This window comes from Microcaecilia unicolor, chromosome 7 (assembly GCF_901765095.1).
Source record: "Microcaecilia unicolor chromosome 7, aMicUni1.1, whole genome shotgun sequence".
Lineage (NCBI taxonomy): Eukaryota > Metazoa > Chordata > Amphibia > Gymnophiona > Siphonopidae > Microcaecilia > Microcaecilia unicolor.
The window spans coordinates 95,464,090-95,472,642 of record NC_044037.1 but is presented as its reverse complement, the minus strand read 5'-3'; the positions used below and the strand labels follow the sequence as shown (position 1 = coordinate 95,472,642).

The 8,553-nt window shown below is 42.5% G+C and overlaps 1 pseudogene; it reads left to right on the top strand.

Annotated features, from left to right (window-relative positions):
* Window positions 1-549: 549 nt before the first annotated feature.
* LOC115475043 lies at window positions 550-1,527 on the top strand (annotated as a pseudogene).
* Window positions 1,528-8,553: the final 7,026 nt, after the last annotated feature.

The following is an 8,553-nucleotide window of genomic DNA, read 5'->3' as shown; positions in this document are numbered from 1 at the left end:
TGCCCAGACCACTGAAAATCCAGGTCTAATTTAGCCAGCAACAGTCTGTGCTTTAAACACCTGCAACTATTATATGTTGAATATTGAACAGGTAATTTTCACTACCATCTTTTCTTTTTCTGTACATATTCTTTAAGAGGTGGAAACACACATATTGTACAATGGCCTCATGTTCAGTAATCCCTTTGTAAAATACATGGTACATGTTAGGGAACAGGACTTAGACATCTTTCCAGACGTACTTGACTTAAACAAATTTGGGCTTCTTGTGATTTAAAATAAATCCGTACTGTTGAAAATGCAAAATTATGCACATTAAGGCAAACTCATATTTAGAAATGCCTCTTCATAATACAGATAAAGTTACATGTGTAGTGATTTTGTTTTCTATACAGGAAGGTTATAATAGCTAAATGCAGGATAATCTTTCCGGGTGGTGGCAACATTTTGGACTTCCTACATAGGTGTCATGTGATAACGCTAAGCCTTTAGATACATTTATTTTAATTTTCTGTTTTGTCCTTTTTTTTTATTCCACAGCTAATCAGAATGGGTGAAATGGAAAAGAAGAATTATACCAAGATTACCGACTTCATTATTCTGGGATTCTTTGAGCTTCCTGAGTTGCAACCCCTCCTTTTTCTTCTGTTTTTGATTATTTATCTGATGTGCTTGACAGGGAATCTTCTTATTGTAGTCACAGTTAGCTCTGATTCCCATCTGCATAGCCCCATGTTCTTCTTTCTCAGCAACTTGTCCTTTCTAGAAATCTGTTCCATGACTGTCACAATGCCTAAATTGTTAGCAGTGCTCATAGCACAGAATAAGACCATCTCTTTCATGCAGTGTATGATGCAGATGTACCTGTTTCTGGCCTGCACGGCTGCTGAGTTCTACCTTCTCACCGCCATGGCCTATGATCGCTATGTTGCCATCTGCAATCCTTTGCATTACGTTATGATTGTGAACAGGAAGGTCTGCATAATTCTAGTCATTGTTTCCTGGATGATTGGATTTCTAGAACCAGTTCCTCATGTTACTTTAATGTCACAATTATCTTTCTGTAGCTCCAATGAAATTAACCATTTCTTCTGTGACATCACAGCATTGATGACTCTGTCTTGTTCAGGGACCTCTGTCATTGAAACCATAACTTATATTGAAGGTGGAATTTTAGGTTTTATCCCACTCATACTAACAATTACATCATATGTGTACATTATTTCTGCCATCTTGAAAATCTGTTCTGCTAAGGGTAGACAAAAGGCCTTTTCTACCTGTTCCTCTCACCTCACAGTCGTTCTATTATTTTAAGGGACCTCTTTTGGTGTGTACTTGATACCCAAGCCTGCTTATTCCATGGATCTTAACAAACTGCTTACTGTACTGTATATATCTGCAATTCCACTTCTCAACCCCTTGATTTATAGTCTGAGAAATAAAGAGCTGAAAAGAACTTTATGGAAAGCAACCAGGAAAACTATAAAATGCTGCACTCGGCATTTGTCTGCCGCATTTCAACAGTAAGTCAAGTGGTAAGCTCATAAAAGGGTGCCTATATGAGATGTCACAAAAGATGCCCGAACTGACCAGATGACCACTGGAGAGAATCGGGGATGACCTCCCCTTACTCCCCCAGTGGTCACTAACCCCCTTCCACCCTCAAAAAACAACTTTAAAAATATTTTGTGCCAGCCTCTATGCCAGGCTCAAATGTCATACTCAGGTCCATCGCAGCAGTATGCAGGTACCTGGAGCAGTTTTAGTGGGCGCATTGCACTTCAGGCAGGTGGACCCAGGCCCACCCCCTACCTGTTACACTTGTGGTGGTAAATGTGAGCCCTCCAAAACCCACCCGAAACCCACTGTACCCACATCTAGGTGCCCCCCTTCACCCATAAGGGCTATGGTAGTGGTGTACAGTTGGGGGTAGTGGTTTTGGGGGGCTCGGCACACACAGTAAGGGAGCTATGTACCTGGGAGCAATTTCTGAAGTCCACTGCAGTGCCCCCTAGGGTGCCCGGTTGATGTCCTGGCATGTCAGGGGAACCAGTGCACTACAAATGCTGGCTCCTCCCACGACCAATGGGCTTGGATTTGGGCGTTTTTGAGATGGGCATCTTTAGTTTCCATTATCGCCAAAAATCAGAAACAACCAAGTCTAGGGACGACCTAAATGTCAAGATTTGGGCATCCCAGACCGTATTATGAAAATGAAAGATGGACGCCCATCTTTTTTCGATAATATGGGTTTCCCCGCCCCTTCGCCGGGACGTTTTGCGAGGACGTCCTCGGCAAAACTTGGGCGTCCCCTTCGATTATGCCCCTCTGAGTGAACTTTGAAACTATTTTGGTATATTCATTGGTTTCTGGGGGGGGGGGGGGGGGGGGGGGGGGGGGAACTAGGCTTACTACCAGAGCACTAATTTCTTTAATTTAGTCCCTGTGTTTTCTGCCTTATCTATCTGTATAACACCCTATGCTGTCTTTGAAGATGATTTATTGTGTGTTGTGTTGACATTGTAAGTGGCATACTATGCCATAATATGTACTCCTGTTTGATTATTTTTTCTGCTGAAATTGTCTATTACCTATGTCCAGACTGTTCTTGCAATACCTTTGGTGAATTTCTTCAAAAAGGCAGTAAATAGGTACTTGGGCGCATGAAATTTGTTAATCCATGAAATGATATCTTAAGGGCACTAGGAGGCCCTTTTACTAAGCCGCGTAAGGTCTACTTGGGCCCAACATGCGCCAAAACGGAGTTACCGCCTGGCTACTACGTGACTCTTGCGGTAATGTCATTTTTGGCGTGTGTCCGCTAACACGCGTCCAAAATTATTTTTTATTTTTGGACGCGCATATTGGGCAAGTGGCATTTAATGCGCGTAGGACATTACCACCCGGTTACCGTATGAGACTTTTCCACTAGGTCAATGGGTGGAGGTAAGGTCTGGACGCATGGCAATTTTCATTTTGCCGCACAAATTTTAAAAATACATTTTTCAGCATGCTTTTGTAAAAGGGCCCCTTGGGTTTGGGGTGTTTAGAGGTTAAACTGGAAAGAACACCCTGTCCATTACAGTGGAGGGCAGTTGGTTACAAGGGGCTAAGAGGTGTGCCAGTGATTCCTTTACGTACTACTACTACTACTACTACTATTTAGCATTTCTATAGCGCTACAAGGCGTACGCAGCGCTGCACAAACATAGAAGAAAGACAATCCCTGCTCAAAGAGCTTACAATCTAATAGACAAAAAATAAAGTAAGCAAACCAAATCAATTAATGTGTACAGGAAGGAGGAGAGGAGGGTAGGTGGAGGCGAGTGGTTACAAGTGGTTACGAGTTAAAAGTAATGTTAAAGAGGTGGGCTTTCAGTCTAGATTTAAAGGTGGCCAAGGATGGGGCAAGACGTAGGGGCTCAGGAAGTTTATTCCAGGCGTAGGGTGCAGCGAGACAGAAGGCGCGAAGTCTGGAGTTGGCAGTAGTGGCGAAGGGATTAGATAAGAAGGATTTATCCATGGAGCGGAATGCACGGGAAGGGGTGTAGGGAAGGACGAGTGTGGAGAGATACTGGGGAGCAGCAGAGTGAGTACATTTATAGGTTAGTAGAAGAAGTTTGAACAGGATGCAAAAACGGATAGGGAGCCAGTGAAGCGACTTGAGGAGAGGGGTAGTAAAGCGACTCTGGCGGAAGACGAGACAGGCAGCAGAGTTTTGAACCGATTGGAGAGGGGAGAGGTGACTAAGTGGGAGGCCAGCAAGAAGCAGATTGTAGTAGTCTAAACGAGAGGTGACAAGGGTGTGGATGAGGGTTCTGGTAGAGTGCTCGGAAAGAAAGGGGCGGATTTTATGGATGTTGTAAAGAAAGAAACGACAGGTCTTGGCGATCTGCTGGATATGAGCAGAGAAGGAGAGAGAAGAGTCAAAGATGACCCCAAGGTTTCGAGCTGAGGAGACAGGGAGAATGAGGGAGCAATAGAAAACGGGGGGAGTGGGGAGGTGGGTTTGGGGGGAAAAATGAGAAGCTCGGTTTTGGTCATGTTTAATTTCAGGTACTCAGAAGAATACGCGAAGGCTTCACTAAAGTGGTAAAGCAGTATACTCAACAGTAAAATAAACACCTATTGTATCAGGAAAGATGCAAAGCAGACACAGGAAGAAGACTGGCATCTGCTCTCAAAGACACTGATTGGAAAGCAAGGCAGCAAGAAGACTAGTAGAAAGATATTCAAGACTGTCAAAATTACCAATGTAACCTGGGCCGTGCCAACCCAGTAAGTGGTGTAAGCACGGCAGGGGGGGGGCGCCTGCCTTCAAGGGCGCTGCCGCCGCTGGCCGAGTCAGTGTTAAAATTAAAAAATAAACCTCTCTGTACCTACCGCATTGGCGCCTATGCGCATGCGCTGCTGCCTTCCCGTGCACAGCACTCGTTCGTCTGTTTGGCACCGCCCCCAGCCAGCTCTTCCACGAGGACCAGGTGTTGCCGTCGACGCCGTGTTAGAGTGCTGTTGAGAGGAGAGGAGAGCCGGCGCCGCTGCTTGGATGATGATCCGCTGTCCTGCCCGCTCCTATTAAGTTTGTTTTTGCTGAGACTGGCTGTGGACATCATATTGGTAAGAAAAAGACATCGCCTTGTTGTTTTCCTACTCATAGGACCTGGGGCTGCTAATATTGTTTATGCTTTCTGAGATGATGATCTGCAAAGGCACCAGTTTTTATGGAGAATATTCTGATGTATGCCTTGCCTAAACTGTAGTGAATCCATCATATCTGATACAAACTATCCCTCAGTGAGATGTACAACTGATAATCCTCTGCTGGCATATTTTTTAAGATAATTGACCGCAACAGGCCAAATTCAATGGTTCCAGCAGCAGGCCAGGGGTCATTATCTGATGGGATAGACTTGGTTGGCCAATATAGGCCTATTCTTATAGCCTGCAGGCTGCAGAGAAAGCAACTCTGCATGTATTTGGCCAATGGCTGTGGTTTCTTGAGGAAGACCAGCACCTTAGTAAACATTTTAATTTTTCCTCACAACATGCTGAAGTCCTGTTATTTTCAAGCTTATTGCATTTACATGATTCACTTCTAAAATGCTGAATGCTTGTTCCTTTTCCAATTTTAGACAAGTTGTATTCATTTGAACACTTGGCAGCACATCTCAATATTATTTATATAATATTCCTAATTAGTCTGCTGTTTACCTATGGTGCTAGTCCCAAAATGAAAGATCTTCTCCCCCCCCCCCCCCCCCCCCCCCAAATAAGCAGCAGAGCAGTTATCTATGAATGCAATAAGCAGGATACCTATGGGGCAATAGTTAAAGCCATTTATCCAGATCATGGCTTCTGTGGATGTTCTGTGGCATTATTTAGATAATGCTGACAAATATCTTTACACATCACCTTGGTACTACCTGGATAGTGTCAAGGTGGAGCTTGGGCAGGGCAGTGAATGAATTATCTGGCAAACAGCACTATTCAATCAGCTAATTGAATATCTAGATAAAGCAGCATTTTTTTTTTTACTATTTTTCCATCTGGATAGCAGCCAGTGCCAAATAAAATGCTGGCCACCCTGGTTGAACATTGATCCGTTAGTATTTAGGCTTATAATTGTTCACTAATACCCTATTTGAGTAATGGCCAACTGTTAATCACAAGGAGCTGTGTGACCTAAAGCCCTAATTATGACTCCCACTACTGTCACTTGTTATTTCACCAGGAGCAATATGTTTAATATTTCATAATTTATGTAATTTATTTTACCCAGCCTTGAAATAAAATATGAACCTTTTTTGTTAACTTTCCACATAGGCACCCTGTTATAATCAGGCTCTTTATATTTATTATGTAGATTGAATGTAGGTACTTTTACACCTTACTTGACTGGCACCAACTAAAGTTCATTTAAATGTCATATTGAAATTCTAAAGCTGTGTTATTCTAGATCTGTAAAGGGACCGGTGCTATATTGTACTGATCTACAAATGGGAATGACGAGTGAGGAAATTAAATTTGCAGATGACACAAAACAATTAAAATCTGTTAAAATGCATGCGGATTGTAAAAAATTGCAGGAAGACCTTAGGAAGTTGGAAGACTGGGAATCCTAATAGCAGATGAGATTTAATGTTGGCAAGCGCAAAGTGATACACATTGGGAAGACTGCCAATCCCACCCCGCCTGCTGCCCATGAAACAGGGCCAACCCTGCCCTGCGCTCTGAACATCCATCAGAACAGCACAAGAGGTAAGAGGAAACCCGACCGACGCCCACACCATCCGCTACAACACAACAACCAGATGTCAAAAACAACCCCACTACCCTTACTTTCACACACACACACACGCTCTGTCTGTGAGACACACACACTCTGTGTTATACAGACACATTCATGCTGCAAACTGACAATGTTTTTTGTTGTTGTTGTTGGTTTGTTTTTAGTAAAAATGTCAAAGAGCTTTTGAGTGTTCACACAAATTGATCGTGGTTGTGATGGCAACTAAAAAGAAACTGTCAGGTTGGCAAAACAGAAAAAGAAAAGCAGCAAAAGAAGAAGCCATCCAGAGGCAAGCAGGAGCAATATATAGCTTTGTCAAACGATTAATAGTGACTGGTGAGTACTCTCAGGAGGAGGAGGAGAAAGTCCCCCAACCAGGTGCAAGTACCTCTGGATCAAGCCCATCGAAGAAAGTCATTGCCAACCAACAATCAGAAGATTCCGGTTCATTTACTCTCACTGATGATGATTGTTCAAAAGGAGCAGCAATGAACATGGAAAAGCAAAGTGGGTCGCCATGCAGTTTAGATACCTTTGAGGAAGAACAGCTTATGCCAGAGTCATCATTAGCTTCATCAACTTCAGATTCATTGGCACTTGAGCTATCTGATCCAGCAAAATGGCCAAAACTCACTGACAAAATAAGAATTATTCTCACAGAATCAGGACCTGTTCAAAAGAAAGGCATTTTGTATCCCGCAAACTCTAGTGGACGCAAGTTCAGCGATGTATACTACAACTGAAAAATGGAAAATGGTGAACTACTGCCAAGCCATGGTTACTGTACTCAGTTTCCACAGATCACGTGTTCTGTTTCTGCTGCAAACTGTTTTCACCAACAGATCCAAGTGAATCATCCAGTAGTTTTATATCGACTGGCTACAACAACTGGAGGAGTGTATCCAAAGCACTGCATACACATGAAACAAGTCTAGCTCATATAAAACATTCAAAAATGTGGATCGACTTCAGAAAGGATCTGAAAAACAAAACTACACTTGATTCACAGCATCAAAGACTGTATGAGCTAGAAAAAAAACATTGATCAGATGTAATTGAAAGGCTCATCGAAATAATCAAATTTCTTGGATTTCAATGTCTGACTCTACGAGGCACATCTGAAAAGCTGTTTGAAAGAAATAACGGCAACTTTCTTAAACTGGTTGAACTGTTTGGAAAGTTTGATTCTGTCATGGCAGCACATATAAGGAGGGCTATAAAAGAGGAATCCAAAATCCATTATTTGAGCAATTGCATACAAAATCAAATTATTACGCTTTTGGGCAATGCCATCACTGAGAAGATCTTATCTGAAATCAATACAGCAAAGTACTATTCTATAATATTGGACTGTACACCAGATGTCAGTTACACTGAGCAGATGACTGTTATTATTCGCTTTGTTAACTGCAAAGAAGGAAATGTAGACATTGAAGAACATTTCCTAGGCTTCCTAGAAGTTCATGACTCAACTGGAGGGGGTCTATGTGACACTGTTATCAATCAACTGCATACCTGGAATCTTAATATTGGTGATATAAGGGGTCAAGGCTACGACAACGGAGCCAATATGAGAGGGAAAAGAAATGGGCTGCAGAGGCTGATTTTAAACATGAACCCTCGTGCTTCCTACAATCCATGTGAAGCTCACAGCATGAACTTAGTTGTAAATGATGCTGCCAAAGTGAATCATGAGACCATTGGCTTCTTTGGAACAGTTCAAGAGTTATATAAGTTTTTCTCATCATCAACGAAGCGCTGGGCAGTTCTCAGGAAGCATGTTCCCTCTCTGACATCGAAACCTCTTTCAGAAACTCGTTGGGAAAGTCGCATAAATGCTCTGCAGCCACTCAGGCACACAATTGGAGAAATCTATGATGCTCTGTATGAGATTCTTAGTGATGAGAAATATGACAACGAATCAAAATATGAAGCGCATATTTTGAGCACCAAGTTGAAGGATTTCCAGTTCTTGTGTTCCCTCATCCTGTGGCATGACCTGTTGTTGAATCATATCAATCCAGTCAGTAAGATTCTTCAGAGTAAAAGTGAAAATGCTGCAACTGCTTTGACAGCCATTAACAACTTAAAAACGTTTATTTCTAACTACCGTACTGATTCCAGTTATGAGTCATTGCTTCAAACTGCTCGGCAAATTTGTCATGAAGTTGAGGGGTAACCGGAGTTCAAAGCCACTGCTCAAATCCGTCAGAGGAAGACTAAACAGTTCCAGTATGAACAAGAAGATAAATTGCCTCAATCAC